Raw genomic sequence first — 15,185 nt, 5'->3', positions numbered from 1 at the left:
TCTGTATCCTAGTTTTTGCTAGCCTTCTTAAGGCAAACTTGTTTAACTTATGTCTGTACTCAGAGATTGTTGCTTCCGCTGACTCGTCTATGATCGAGCTCTTGTATTCGAGCCCTCGAGGCCCCAGGCTTGTATTATGATTCTTGTATGACTTATTTTTTTTTGTAGAGTTGCGTTGTGATATCTTCCCGTGAGTCCCTGATCTTGATCGTACACGTTTATGTGTATGATTGGTGTATGGTCAAAACGGGGGCATCACAAGTTGGTATCAGAGCCGACTGCCTGTAGGAATCCCGCTTCTGATGCGGAGCATCCTATGGACATCACCATGTCAAGAGTTCATTCGGCAAGTGACACGTGCGACATCTACTTCACATACATAAAGGTGAATCCTCTCCTTTACACGTGCTCACTTGACCCCTTCGAGGACGGTATACTACTTGACCCTCCATCGTGCATGCATAGGTATTGTCGGAGCTTCACGGATGACGAGGAGGAGTGCAAGCGCCAAGGATCACCTACACCATCCGCGAGGGAAGCCTGGAAGAGAAGACGCAAGAAGAAGAGCTGTCGAAGAAGCTCCAGCCACCGGACGACCGGTCGGGTCCGGACGTCCCGTGCCTGAAGATCCACCGGACGACCGGTCCAGACCGGATGACCAGTGTCCCTGCACCCGAGCCAAACAAGCGGACGTCCGACGCCATCGGACGACCGACGACCGGACGACCGGTCCAGACCGGAAATCCGCTACACCAGCATCCGAGCCAGAACGAGCAGACGACCAGCCCCTACCGGACGTCAGGCCGCCAACGAGCCACCGGACGACCGGTCCCCGGCGGACGTCCGGTACCTGGCTGTGTCCAGTTGCGGGCTGAGGCCCATGTACCCCTTCACTTCACCCCCATTTGCACTAAGACTATAAATAGACCTCTCCCTCCTCCTTTCTAGGGTTAGCGTTGTGATAGCTCATTTAAGAGATAGAGCTGCGCTCGTCCTTATCGGATCTACTCCACGAGAGAGACCGCGGCCTCTATGGAGAAGATCCCCTTTGGATTCAAGCCCCCTTTCTAAGGGAAGATCCCCCCGTGGATTCAAGACCTCCTTACGGAGAAGAACCGGTTACCGTTTGTATCGTCCGTTGTTGACTTTGGATCTTGTATCTCACCTTTGTGTTCATCGATCTAGCGCATGTGTGATCATACTTGTTGGTTTGAGTGTTCTCTTGTGTTCTCCTCGTTTCCCTCCTCATGTTCTTCGCGTTCTTCGCGGGATCCGCTCCTTTCGTGAAAGATCGGGCGATTAGGGTTCTACCCTACATCATCTTGGCATCAGAGCTTAGGTTTATCACGAATTTGGAGCCTCCCCGTTGTGTTTTCTAGCCTAATTTTGTTGTGTTCTTCCCCAATTTCGAAAATCCCCACCAAAAATAGCCCCAAAAATTTTTTTGTGATTTGTAGATATGATGAAGTTTTGTTGATTTTGATCCATGGATTTGCTTGGTTTCGAGTGGATCTAGCATTTCCCCAATTTTCCCCACTTTCCATCCACGAAATCTCATCAATTTTGACCCCAAAATCCCCAAATTCCGCCCAAAATCACGTCCCGGATCTGAAATCTCGCGTTGACCCCAACCACCGGACGACCGTCACTTTACCGGACGTCCGGAGCCCCTGGAACGACCGGACGTCCGTCATCCACCGGATGACCGGAACCCCTAACCTGAATGGAAATTAGCGGATTTCCGAGCTCACCGGACGTCCGGCCACCGGACATCCGTCCATTAGCGGACGTCCGCTACCTGTAAAAACTGACTTCGGCTGATTTTTGTTACGGCCATAACTAATTCATCCGAACTCCGATTTTGACGTTCTTTAGCTCGTTTTGAAGCTCTTGACATCCTCCTTCCCACAAAAATACCACCAACATCTTTTGAATCCATCAAAATTTGCCAATTTTGGCATCTTTGCCTAGGGCTCCCACCACATCATCCGCTACACCATCTCTGACTTCCGCGACCTAACCAATTTTGTTACCCATCGCATTAGTGGTTGCTAGAGGAGTGATTTGAGTCTCCTAAGGTGTCTAGGCTACTTAGGGACGGTTGCTTCTTCTTCAACAACCACCACCACTTCCACATAGGCTTGACCACTATACACTTCCGCCACCCTATTTATCCAATTTTGTTTGTGTTGTGAGTTGTGTCTCCTAAGGTGTTTCGGCTACTTAGGGACCGTGCTTTCAACTCCGACACCGTGTATAGTCCACCACCATAACCTCCACTTCCGCATTGCCTAGTGCAACACCACCGCATTCCGCTACCACCATTTGACGTTTGAGATTTTGAGTTCGCGGTTTTTCCGTTTCCTAAGGTGTTTCGGCTACTTAGGGACGAGTCTCCATCATCTTGGTATCTCCATCAAGATCACCGCCACTCATCATCACCGCGGACGGTAACCTCCATATCATCTTGGTATCATGGTACCCCTCCATTGTACATTCCCCTTGCAATTGCATTGATAATCCCTAGCCCATTTTGCGTCACTTGCCTATCGAGACTAGCCATTTGAGTATTGCCGGCAATGTTACTTGTGCACATTAGTGATCTACACCATACATTGCATACATACCATATCATATTGGCATCATATCATCTCGTGTGCCTCAAGTTTGTTCCCGCATATACACAATAACTATCTTGGTTTGTGCATTGTGCAAAAGTGGCCATATAAAAAAAGAGAATAAGCTTTTAAGCAAAAGAGAAAGAGCAAAGAAGCTTGTAAGCAAGTGCCATAGCATCATACCACATAAGATTGTCATTTCAGATCATCTTGGATCACCTTGTGAGAAACACCGGGAACCATACATACATAGCATACTTGGGATAGAAAGTTATCCATTTTGCATCTTATAGGTTGTGCACAAGTGTCGTATCCGCCTATAGAGCAATCGTGCTAGCGTCTCTCCTGAGTTGTGCACCACGAGCGTTTTCCGTGGATTCCACATTTTGTGCTCATCCTTGGTTGCATGACCCCATTTATCCATCCGTGTGTGTGTTTCCGTGTGCCACATATTGCTATTGGTCTACTTGTTACACTTGCGAATTTGTGAATCTCTTTCAACATTATTGACTCTTGCTAACATCTTACATCAATTTTTTGTGCCACTATCCTCACCGAGCTCCACCATAAGCCTTACTTGTGTAGGTGTGAGAAACCGACAAGAATTGGTACCAATTGTGCTATTTCCTTGTCCAAATTGGAGTGATCATTGATCCACTTTCAACTTCGGTCAAGGTACATTTGGTATTCGTTCTTCTCTTTCTCCACTCATATTAGCTCGAATCTTGTGATGGATAGGCAAGGCATTTCATCTCCGGTCTTCCACAACAACAACGGCGTGTACAACTACATCAACAACAAGCTTTCCGCACGAAAGGAGGAGCAAGATGCAAGGATGGAGGAGATTCGGACCTTGTTGATCAACCGTTCTTCCCCTTCATCATCCTCAAGGCGGCGACGTTCAAGTCACAAGTCTTCGGAGCGCAAAAATGATGCAAGCGCAAGTCGTCCTCATCCACATCTCCATGGCGACCACCATCACGTTTGTGATCCACCTCGTCATGAAGGGCAAGTCACCTCCAAGCAACATGTGCACGATGACGATGAATGACATCTACATCGAGCTCAAGCATGACAACGACAACATCATCATGAAGATGCTCGAGATGTGCCTACCTACAAGTCGCAACAAGCCCTACTTCACGCCAAGTCCAAACTTCATGACCACAAGAGAAGACCGCGAGACAAGCACCACCAAGATGGAGCTTACGGCTACACCAACAACTTTGGCATCTTCGCCAAGCGACTTCAAGGCATCTTCGCCTTCGGATATATGGCATCTTCGCCAACAAGCACCTCATGACTACGCTCAAGAGAAGCTCCCCAAGCTCAAGTCCGCAACTTCCACGAGCTACTACGACCTCGACATGGACCACACGATTCCTTTCTATGGGACTCAAGAACCCGAGGAGTATCTCGAGTGGGAGCGTTTGATGGACGACTACCTCAAGCTACATCAAGTCCCTCCTGAAGATCAAGTGAAGTGCGCCACAAGGAACTTCCACGACTACGCGTCCACATGGTGGCTTCACACACCTTCGGAGAGCTACGACATGAGTTGGCTGTAACACCCCGGATGTAACTTTCCCTATTTGTACTCCAACTCTTGCCGTTTCCGGCGTTAAGTTATATTTATTTCTCGGGTTCGGGTCTTTGTCTCCGTGTGTTGTTTTCTTTGTCATGCATCTCATATCATGTCATCATGTGCATTGCATTTGCATACGTGTTCATCTCATGCATTCGAGCTTTTTCCCCGTTGTCCGTTTTGCATTCCGGCGCTTCGTTCTCCTCCGGTGGCCATTTCTAGCTTTCTTTCGTGTGTGGGGATTAAACATTTCCGGATTGGACCGAGACTTGCCAAGCGGCCTTGGTTTACTACCGGTAGACCGCCTGTCAAGTTTCGTATCATTTGGACTTCGTTTGATACTCCAACGGTTAACCGAGGGACCGAAAAGGCCTCATGTGTGTTGCAGCCCAACACCCCTCCAACTTGGCCCAAAACCCACCAAACTCTGCTCCATGTCCTAGAGCGTTCGATCGCAATCGCGTGGCCGAAAACCGCACCTCATTTGGACTCTCCTAGCTCCACTTATGCCTATAAATAGCCCCCCTTTTCCAAATCTCGGATCTCTCCCCGTCCAACCCTAGCAAAAAAAACAGATCTCCAGCCGCCGGACATGTCTGGAGCCTAGCCGGACACGTCCGCCGCTGCCTCCCCAGCGAACCGCCGCTCGCCACGTGGCAGAGCCACCTCGCCGCTGCAGCCGGGCCCGAGGCCCAGATCTGGCCCCCGAGAGCCCGCGCGATCCGCCGCCCGCGCCGCCGTTCCCCGCCGCCAGCGCCGCCGTCCTCCGCCGCCCGCGCCGCCGTGCTCCATCGCCGCCGCCCGCGAAGACCGCCGCCGCCTCGCCATTTCCGGCCGGGGCAAGCGCCGCCCCGGGCCGCCTCGTCGCCGGCCGCCGCCCCTCGCCACCTCGTCGCCGGCGCCGCCTTCCCCACCACTCCGGCCGCCGCGTCCCACCTCGAGCTCCGGCGAGCTCCATCTCCGGCGAGCCTCGGAATCCGTGCCGGTGAACAGTGCCAGATCTGAGATCTACTCCTCACGGTTGACTTTTGCCTCCCCGAACCCTAATTTTTTGTGCATACTTTGACCAGTGGTATCTCCGCATCCGTAGCTCCGATTTGGACATATAGTATATCAAAATGTTCGCCTCGACGAGTACATAATTTCATTCCATTGCATCTTTTTCATTTGAGCTCATCTTGATGCCCAAAATGCTGTTAGAAGGAGGCTTCGTGAGTTAATTGTCAGATCTGCTAGTTCATCTTAGACTTTTGTCATTTTTGCCATGATTATTGTGTGCATGATATGCCTGTGAGTCCTTCATATGTTTTGTTAAGAATTTTGTCTTCTTTCCAGAGGTGCAGCCCATGCATTTTTAGGATGTGTGTGATGACTTGTGCAAGCTTGCAAAGTGAGGCACCCGGGAAATCTGTTTTCAGAGACTTTGTTGTTTTCACTAAGTCTGGGATTATTTAGTTCATGATGCCATATGTTCAGCTTGTTTCCTAGTGATCCGTGCCTCTTTTGAGGATGATCAGTAAAGGAGTTTTGTTAATCATGTTATGATATATCCATCCATGTCTTTTTTTGCAATTATGTAGCAACCTAGCTTGAGACAATCAAGCTCTACTTTTGCTTCGTGGTGAATCTGGGCAGATCGTCAACTCGTTTGTGATTTTGCCGGCGTTGTTGTAGTTGATCCGTGCATGCTATGCCATTATTCTTGCCATGTCTAGCTTGTATTTTGTGCCTTATTAATGTGTGTATGCTTGCCTTTCCATGACTTGCACCGTAGTGAGTGCATCGAGCTCGTTTACATGCCTTCGTGATTTATATTTCAGCATGTCTCAGTTTTCACTAAGTCTGAAAACTGATTATGTTTTTGCTATGTTCGTGTGCCCGTTAGTATATTTTGTGATCCCTTTTGGCCCCAGGTCACTTAGAGACTTTTGTTAAGATTGTTGAGTAGCTCCATGCCATGTTCTTATTTGTCTTAATCAGGTCATTTATCATGTTGTTTTGCTGCTCCAAAGAGGGCTTCGTAATCTGAAATTTCAGACAAGTGTTAATTTCACTAAGTCTGGAATCTGTTTTGCATTTGCGTTTTTGCCATGCTTGTTTGAACCTCATAATGGATGAATTGGCCATGGCTCAGTGCTAGTCTTTTGTTAAGCATCTTATGTGAATCCCTGCCATGTATTTTGTTGTCATGTTTGTTGGCTTTAGCATGTTCATTTCGTTGCATTTAGATGCCTACTTGCTGTAAATCGCAGACCGTTGTCATTTTTGAAATGCTCGCCATTTCCAAACCGTAACTCCGATTCCGGCGTTCTTTATATCGTTTTCAAGCGATTTCATCTCATCTTTCCAGTGGCACCCCTGGAATTCCAAGTTGAGGCCAGGTTCATGCATTTCCCGTCATATCTTGCATTTTGCATCCCGCATCGCATCCCGCATAGCATATCATCATTTCATCTTATTACTTGGTCTTGCACGTGGTTGATTGCATCCTTGTTTCTTGTTTGTCTTGTTGGGTAGAGCCGGCAGACGAGTTCGCTACCGAGGAGCCCGTTGAGTTTGCTTGTGAGGATCCAGTCAACTCTGACAACTTTGCAAGCAAGATGGTCATACCCTCGAAATCACTACTATCTTTGCTATGCTAGTTTGCTCGCTCTTTGCTATGCCAATGCTACGATGCCTACCTTTTGCTTGTCAGCCTCCCAATTGCCATGTCAAACCTCTAACCCACCTTGTCCTAGCAAACCGTTGATTGGCTATGTTACCGCTTTGCTCAGCCCCTCTTATAGTGTTGCTAGTTGCAGGTGAAGATTGGAGGCTGTTCCTTGTTGGAACATCTTTTATTTACTTGTTGGGATATCATTATATTGCTATGTTATCTTAATGCATCTATATACTTGGTAAAGGGTGGAAGGCTCGGCCTCTCGCCTAGTGTTTTGTTCCACTCTTGCCGCCCTAGTTTCCGTCATATCGGTGTTATGTTCCCGGATTTTGCGTTCCTTACGTGGTTGGGTGATAATGGGAACCCCTTGATAGTTCGCCTTGATTAAAGCTTTTCCAGCAATACCCAACATTGGTTTTACCATTCGCCACCTAGCCTCTTTTCCCTTGGGTTGCCGGAGCCCGAGGGTCATCTTATTTTAAACCCCCCCCCCCCCGGGCCAGTGCTCCTCTGAGTGTTGGTCCGACCGAGTAGACTGCGGGGCCACCTCGGGGCCACTTGAGGGTTGGTTTTACTCGTAGGATGTCTCATCTGAGTGTGCCCTGAGAAAGGGATATGTGCAGCTCCTATCGGGATTTGTCGACACATTCGGGCGGTGTTTCTGGTCTTGTTTTAACCTGTCGAAGTGTCTTGAGTTACCGAGATACCGAGTCTGATTGGAATGTCTTGGGAGGAGGTCTATTCCTTCGTTGACCGTGAGAGCTTGTCATGGGCTAAGTTGGGACTCCCCTGCAGGGATTGAACTTTCAAAAGCCGTGCCCGCGGTTATGGGCAGATGGGAATTTGTTAATGTCCGGTTGTAGACAACTTGAACCTTAATTAATTAAAATGAATCAACTGAGTGTGTTACCGTGATGGCCCCTTCTCGGCGGAGTCCGGGAAGTGGACATGGTGTTGGAGTAATGCTTGCGCAGGTTGTTCTTCTAGATTCTCGCTCGCGCTTTGCCTCCTCTTCTCGCTCTCTTTTGCGTATAAGTTAGCCACCATATATGCTAGTCGCTTGCTGCAGCTCCACATATTTTTGCCATACCCTTCCTATAAGCTTAAATAGTCTTGATCGCGAGGGTGCGAGATTGCTGAGTCCCTGTGGCTCACAGATTACTATAACTCCAGATGCAGGTCCAGGTGATTCCGCTCCAGGTGACGAGTATGAGCTCAAGTGGGAGTTCGATGAGGACTCTCAGCGTTACTACATGTCTTTTCCTGATGATCAGTAGTGGTGCCTAGTTGGGGTTCGATTCAGGGCCGTGTCGCATGTTGGGTTCTCTTTTATTTTGGCGCCGTAGTCGGGCCATGAGTGTTTTGGATGATGTAATGTTATTTATGTTCTTGATTGACGTGGCGAGTGTAAGCCAACTATGTTCTCCCCTTTATTATTCATATTACATGGGATGTTATGAAGATTGCCTAACTTGCGACATATGCCTTCAATGCGATTATGTCTCTAAGTCGTGCCTCGACACGTGGGAGCTATAGTCGCATCGAGGGTGTTATAAGTTGGTATCAGAGCCTTCCCCGACCTTAGGAGCCCCATTGCTTGATCGTTTTTAGCGGCCGAGTTGTGTCTAGAAAAAAATGTTTTGAGTCACTTAGGAATTATATATCGGAGAGCTTAGGAATTCTTTTTACTTCCCAGTCTCCTCATCGCTCTGGTAAGGCATCCTGACATAGAGTTTTGACTCTTGTCTTCTCAAATTTCACTAAAAAAAATTTTAGGATCATGCGAGTATCTTGGAATCGTTCCGATGGCTTATGATGAGAATACTGTCTTGGTGCCTCCTGTCAGGGGTTTAGTGGAAGTGTCCCGGGGAGTTGAGCTCTGAGGTGTTGTCATCATAATTTTATCGTTGCAATTCTGGAATACTTGAGATATGTTCGCCGACATCAAAAATCTCTTTTATGCAGTTCGTTGGTGAGATAACCTCGACGCCACCCAGTACTGGGGCGGGAGTTCGGGAGTATCGCCATAACTTGTATAACGGATGCTTTTCGAAGGTTGAGGTAGATGGTGTTCGAAGTTTTCTCGGTTATGTGTTGAAGGATGGATATAGCTGGATGTAGGATTTGCTAGTTTGGGTGAGATATTATGCTTCCCCTGTATCCCCAACACCTGATTGCATAACCGGAAAAGTTCGGGAGTTTCATAGGTGGGAATTCTAGTAGCTCTAGTTCTTCTTCCACGGATATTGGTTTGAGATTGGGATTTCTTACCGATTATTCGTTCTTGATCCGTACCTTGTTGATTTATTTCTCTACCTTAATTATACGTGGCTTCTCAATTTATGGATATGTGACCATTTCAAGAGGAATGCATTCGTTCATTTTGTTCGGATGTGAAGACTATATGTTGCAATTTTCATTCCGTTGGATTCAGCTTCAATATTTATCTGTCAATGTGCTAATGGTGGTCAACCTCTTCAGGATGGCTCCTCCAACGCGCACGACTCCGAATCCTGATCCGCCACCGCCTCCACCTCCTCCAGAGGCATGGTAAGCTGTGATGGCCGCAACCAATGCAAACACTCAGTTGATCATGCAAATTCTCCAAGAGCGCAATCAAGGCAGTCAAGGGAATCAAGGCAGCAATCAGAGTCACTTTGCTACACTCAACCAGTTCCTTGCTAACAGGCCAAAGACTTTCAGCAATTGTGTTGAGGCAACCGATGCTGACGATTGGCTTGTGGATCTGTGTAAGCATTTTGAGTGCAGTAACGTCAGGCCTGAGGACTTTGTCAAGTTTGCTTCCTTCCAACTCAAAGATCAAGCTGTAGAATGGTTCCAGCAGTACAAGGACTCCAGAGGTGGACGTGTTATCACTTGGGATGATTTCCGTCGAGATTTCCGAGCTCATCATATTCCCCAGAGCGTGGTTGAAAGCAAGCGTGAGGAATTCCGCAATCTGAAGCAAGGCTCTTTGTCTGTCTATGACTACAACAAGTTGTTCCAGAAGCTTGCCCGCTTTGCCAAGCAGGACGTGCCTGATGAGAAGAGCATGATATACCAGTTCAGGGGTGGTCTCAGAGAAGATATTCAGCTCGCTCTTGTTCTCTTCGAGCCCTTGAGATACGATGAGTTCTACAACATGGCACTGAAGCAAGAGGCTGCTCAGTTGAGGTGTGATGCTTCCAGGAAGCGAGTCAGAGATGCTACTCCTTCTTCCTCTACTCAAGTGGCCAAGCAGCAGAAGTTCTGGCTTCCTCCTCCTCCGTTCCGTCAGCCGTTTCAGCAGAAGAGTAAAGGTGGTAGTGGTTCTTCCCACCCACCCAACCCTGGCTTTCAGAACAAGACTCCATATCAAGCTCCAAGATCGAGTGCTTTGTATCACCGTCCGCTTTCAGAGGTCACGTGCAACAAGTGCCAACAGAAGGGTCACTATGCCAACAAGTGTCTCAACCAGAGGCGTCTTCCTCCTCCTCCTGTCAGATCGGCAAGTACAGCTATGGTCAAGCATAACCCCAAGCACGCCAAGGTCAATTTGATGAATGCAGCTCAGGCAGAGGACTCGTCAGATGTGATCATGGGTAACCTTCTTGTTAACGATGTTCCTGCAAAAGTTCTATTTGACACTGGTGCATCGCATTCCTTTTTGTCATGCCCTTTTGCATCGAAGCACAATGTTGATACCAAGATTATGCCCAAAGTCATGCAAGTTGTTTCTCCCGGCAAGCTTTTGACTTCTAGTTTGGTTGCTCCCGATGTCTCTATCACGTTGGGCGATTACAAGTTTCTCTCTTCTCCGGTGGTGCTTGGTAACTCGGATATTGATCTTATTCTCGGAATGGATTGGCTTTCTAAGCACAAGGCACATCTTGAGTGTGCTGCCAGGCAGATTCAATTGACTCATTCGTCTGAGGATGTAATTGTCTTTGCCGCTCGGGATAATACCATTTGTCTATTTTCTCTCAATGAGAAGGGTGAATTGGATGCCATCTCTCAAATTCCAGTCGTTTGCGAATATCAAGACGTCTTTCCAGAAGAGCTCCCAGGAATGCCTCCGCACCGGCCAGTTGAATTCGTTATTGAACTTGAGCCTGGTACGGAACCTGTGTACAAACGTCCTTACAAGCTCGGACCTGAAGAGTTGAAGGAGCTGAAGAAGCAACTCGATGAGCAAGAAAGAATGGGTCTTATCCGGCCTAGTTCTTCTCCGTGGGGTTGTGGTGTTCTTTTTGTGAAGAAGAAGGATGGAACGGACCGACTTTGTGTTGATTACCATCCAGTGAACAAGAAGACCATCAAGAACAAATACCCACTTCCCAACATCAATGAGCTGTTCGAACAACTCAAAGGTGCCCAAGTATTCTCCAAGCTTGATCTCCATATGGGTTATCACCAGATTCGCATTCGTGAAGAAGATATTCCCAAGACAGCATTCAGAACAAGCTTTGGTTCATATGAATACACTGTCATGTCTTTTGGCCTCGCCAACGCTCCTCCGACGTTCTCTCGCATGATGAATTTCATTTTCAACGCCTACACCAATGACTTCGTTTTGGTCTATCTCGACGATATTCTGGTTTTCTCGAAGAACAAGGAAGATCATGCCAAGCACTTGCGTGTGGTTCTTGATAAGCTCAGAGAACATCAGTTCTACGCCAAGTTCTCCAAGTGTGAATTTTGGCTTGATGAGGTTCTTTATCTTGGTCATATCATCTCTGCCAAGGGCATTGCCGTGAATCCCGAGAAGGTGTCTGCAATTGTGAATTGGGAACCTCCTCAGAACGTGAAGCAACTCCGCAGTTTTCTCGGTCTCGCAAGCTATTGCCGAAGATTCGTTGAAAACTTTTCTAAGATCGCGAAGCCACTCTCAAATCTTCTTCAGAAGCACGTCAAGTACGTTTGGTCTCCGGAGTGTGACATTGCTTTCAACACTTTGAAAGAGAAATTGATCACCGCTCCAGTTCTGACTCCGCCTGATGAATCCAAGCCGTACGAGGTCTTTTGTGATGCCTCTCTCCAAGGTCTTGGCGCAGTTTTGATGCAAGAGAAGAAAGTTGTTGCTTATACATCTCGCCAGTTGAAGCCTAATGAGAAGAACTACCCCACTCATGATCTCGAGTTGGCGGCAGTTGTGCATGCTCTGTTGACTTGGAGACATCTTCTATTGGGAAGAAAAGTGGATATTTTCACTGATCACAAGAGTCTCAAGTACATCTTCACTCAGCCTAATCTCAACCTCAGGCAAACTCGATGGGTCGAAATGATTCAAGAGTATAATCTGAGTATCGAGTACACTCCAGGCAAGGCCAATGTGATTGCTGACGCTTTGAGCAGAAAGGCCTACTGCAACAGTCTGATTCTCAAGCCTTATCAACCCGAGCTTTGTGAAGCTTTCCGCAAACTTAATCTGCAAGTTGTTCCTCAAGGTTTCCTCGCCAACCTTCAAGTCTCTCCTACCTTAGAAGACCAGATTCGCCAAGCCCAGCTTCTTGATGCTATGGTGAAAAAGGTGAAGATCGGGATTGCCAAGAGTCAGTCCAAGTACAAGTGCTACCGCCTTGATGACAAGGACACTCTCTTCTTCGAGGATCGTATTGTTGTTCCTAAAGGTGACCTTCGTAAAGTGATCATGAACGAGGCTCACAATTCTCTCCTCTCCATCCACCCTGGGAGCACGAAGATGTATCAGGACCTCAAGCAAGCTTATTGGTGGACTCGAATGAAGCGCGAGATCGCTCAATTCGTGAATGAATGTGATGTCTGCAGAAGAGTGAAGGCAGAACACCAAAGGCCAGCAGGTCTCCTCCAACCTCTTGCCATTCCAGAATGGAAGTTTGACCACATTGAAATGGACTTCGTGACTGGGTTTCCAAAGTCCAAGCGTGGCAATGATGCTATATTTGTTGTCATCGACAAACTCACCAAAGTGGCTCACTTTCTGCCTATCAAAGAGTCGATCACTGCAGCTCAATTGGCGGAACTCTATACCTCTCATATTGTCTCTCTGCACGGTATTCCTCAAGTGATATCTTCAGACCGTGGCAGCATCTTTACCTCGAAGTTTTGGGATTCTTTTCAGAAGGCCATGGGCACTAACATCCGCTTCAGCACTGCTTTCCATCCTCAAACAAGCGGTCAAGTCGAGCGTGTCAACCAGATTCTTGAAGATATGCTCAGGGCTTGTGTGATCGCCTTCGGCATGAAGTGGGAGGATTGTCTTCCTTATGCTGAATTCTCCTATAACAACAGTTTTCAAGCAAGTTTGGGCAAGGCCCCATTTGAAATTCTGTATGGCAGGAAGTGCCGTACCCCTCTCAACTGGTCTGAAACCGGTGAGCGTCAGCTTTTGGGTAATGACTTAATCACAGAAGCAGAAGAAATGTGCCAAGTCATTCGTGATAACCTCAAAGCAGCCCAATCCCGCCAGAAGAGCTACTATGATAGTAAGCACCGTGATTTGGCTTTCGAGATCGGAGATCATGTTTACCTTTGTGTCTCTCCTATGAAAGGTACTCGTCGCTTTGGTATCAAAGGGAAGCTTGCCCCTAGATATGTGGGACCTTTCAAGATTCTCAACAAGAGAGGCGACCTCGCCTATCAACTCGAGCTTCCTTCAAACTTTGCAAATGTTCATGACGTGTTCCATGTCTCTCAGCTTCGAAAGTGCTTCAAGACTCCTGACCGCACCGTCAACTTCGAGGACATTGAGCTCCAAGAAGATCTCTCTTATCGTGAGCACCCAGTTGCTATTCTTGAAGAGACTGAACGCAAGACTCGCAACAAGTCAATCAAATTTCTCAAAGTCAAGTGGTCACACCATTCCGACCGTGAATCTACCTGGGAACGCGAGGATCACCTCCGTTCTGAGTACCCAGAGTTCTTTCAGTCCTAGATCTCGGGACGAGATCTTTTCGTAGTGGTGGAGTGTTGTAACACCCCGGATGTAACTTTCCCTATTTGTACTCCAACTCTTGCCGTTTCCGGCGTTAAGTTATATTTATTTCTCGGGTTCGGGTCTTTATCTCCGTGTGTTGTTTTCTTTGTCATGCATCTCATATCATGTCATCATGTGCATTGCATTTGCATACGTGTTCATCTCATGCATTCGAGCTTTTTCCCCGTTGTCCGTTTTGCATTCCGGCGCTTCGTTCTCCTCCGGTGGCCATTTCTAGCTTTCTTTCGTGTGTGGGGATTAAACATTTCCGGATTGGACCGAGACTTGCCAAACGACCTTGGTTTACTAGCGGTAGACCGCCTGTCAAGTTTTGTATCATTTGGACTTCGTTTGATACTCCAACGGTTAACCGAGGGACCAAAAAGGCCTCGTGTGTGTTGCAGCCCAACACCCCTCCAATTTGGCCCAAAATCCACCAAACTCTGCTCCATGTCCTAGAGCGTTCGATCACGATCGCGTGGCCGAAAACCGCACCTCATTTGGACTCTCCTAGCTCCACTTATGCCTATAAATAGCCCCCCTTTTCCAAATCTCGGATCTCTCCCCGTCCAACCCTAGCAAAAAAAACAGATCTCCAGCCGCCGGACATGTCCGGAGCCTAGCCGGACACATCCGCCGCCGCCGCCCCAGCGAACCGCCGCTCGCCACGTGGCAGAGCCACCTCGCCGCCGCCGCCGGGCCCGAGGCCTAGATCTGGCCCCCGAGAGGCCGCGCGATCCGCCGCCCGCGCCGCCGTTCCCCGCCGCCAGCGCCGCCGTCCTCCGCCGCCCGCGCCGCCATGCTCCATCGCCGCCGCCCGCGAAGACCGCCGCCGACTCGCCATTTCCGGCCGGGGAAAGCGCCGCCCCGGGCCGCCTCGTCGCCGGCCGCCGCCCCTCGCCACCTCGTCGCCGGCGCCGCCTTCCCCACCACTCCGGCCGCCGCGTCCCACCTCGAGCTCCGGCGAGCTCCATCTCCGGCGAGCCTCGGAATCCGTGCCGGTGAACAGTGCCAGATCTGAGATCTACTCCTCACGGTTGACTTTTGCCTTCCCGAACCCTAATTTTTTGTGCATACTTTGACCAGTGGTATCTCCGCATCCGTAGCTCCGATTTGGACATATAGTATATCAAAATGTTCGCCTCGACGAGTACATAATTTCATTCCATTGCATCTTTTTCATTTGAGCTCATCTTGATGCCCAAAATGCTGTTAGAAGGAGGCTTCGTGAGTTAATTGTCAGATCTGCTAGTTCATCTTAGACTTTTGTCATTTTTGCCATGATTATTGTGTGCATGATATGCCTGTGAGTCCTTCATATGTTTTGTTAAGGATTTTGTCTTCTTTCCAGAGGTGCAACCCGTGCATTTTTAGGATGTGTGTGGTGAC

The sequence above is a fragment of the Triticum urartu genome, chromosome 1, assembly GCF_003073215.2.
Source record: "Triticum urartu cultivar G1812 chromosome 1, Tu2.1, whole genome shotgun sequence".
Taxonomy (NCBI): Eukaryota; Viridiplantae; Streptophyta; class Magnoliopsida; order Poales; family Poaceae; genus Triticum; species Triticum urartu.
This window is presented reverse-complemented; position numbering follows the sequence as displayed.